Source organism: Penaeus monodon, chromosome 31, assembly GCF_015228065.2.
Source record: "Penaeus monodon isolate SGIC_2016 chromosome 31, NSTDA_Pmon_1, whole genome shotgun sequence".
Classification (NCBI taxonomy): domain Eukaryota; kingdom Metazoa; phylum Arthropoda; class Malacostraca; order Decapoda; family Penaeidae; genus Penaeus; species Penaeus monodon.
In genome coordinates this window covers 10,022,437-10,023,031 of record NC_051416.1, presented here as the reverse complement: position 1 = coordinate 10,023,031, position 595 = coordinate 10,022,437, and the positions used below count along the sequence as shown (strand labels likewise).

Genomic DNA, 595 nt, shown 5'->3' with positions numbered 1-595 from the left:
GGTTATGGAGAGGGAAGAAATTACAACAAAATATGATTTCACTATGTAATATAAATATTTATACATACTTTTAAAACATGTGCGAGAGAAGAGATTGTGAGACACAATTCTATCCTAACAAACAGAGATCTCGTTCATCCAGAATGAATAACACTGACCTATCTATTGGCGTTAGTGTATTGTAATGTATAAACTGATTACATATTTTTCGACTGTGACATCGCCTATACTCTTCATACCATGATATACAAAGCCAAAATGTATCACATGTGTTTTTTTCCTTTTTTCGACTGCTGCATTTCCTTCTAATCAAAATTGACTGAGAATGTGTTTTAAATTATTGATTATGGAGTCATCTTGCCTGGTATAGTCATTGCTGTAGACTTGATGAATGTTGCTTAGTCACCGAAGTGTATGTAATTGGGACAAAAATTCTCAAGGTAACAACTGCAATTTTCTGTTCCGTAATCTTGCCTGATATTACATTGTTGTTTTTCCTGTTGTGATAAGTAACTGTAGTTCACATGTCAAAGACAGTAAAGATGCAAGACTCTTGGTAATTCAATCTAATTTTCTGTTCTTTTTGTTTCTGTTC

General features: G+C 32.9%; 1 protein-coding gene across 1 annotated transcript in view; it reads left to right on the top strand.

The window, feature by feature from the left end:
- LOC119592884 overlaps window positions 1-595 on the top strand; it is a 5,523-nt gene that overhangs the window by 2,905 nt on the left and 2,023 nt on the right. The window lies entirely within an intron of this gene.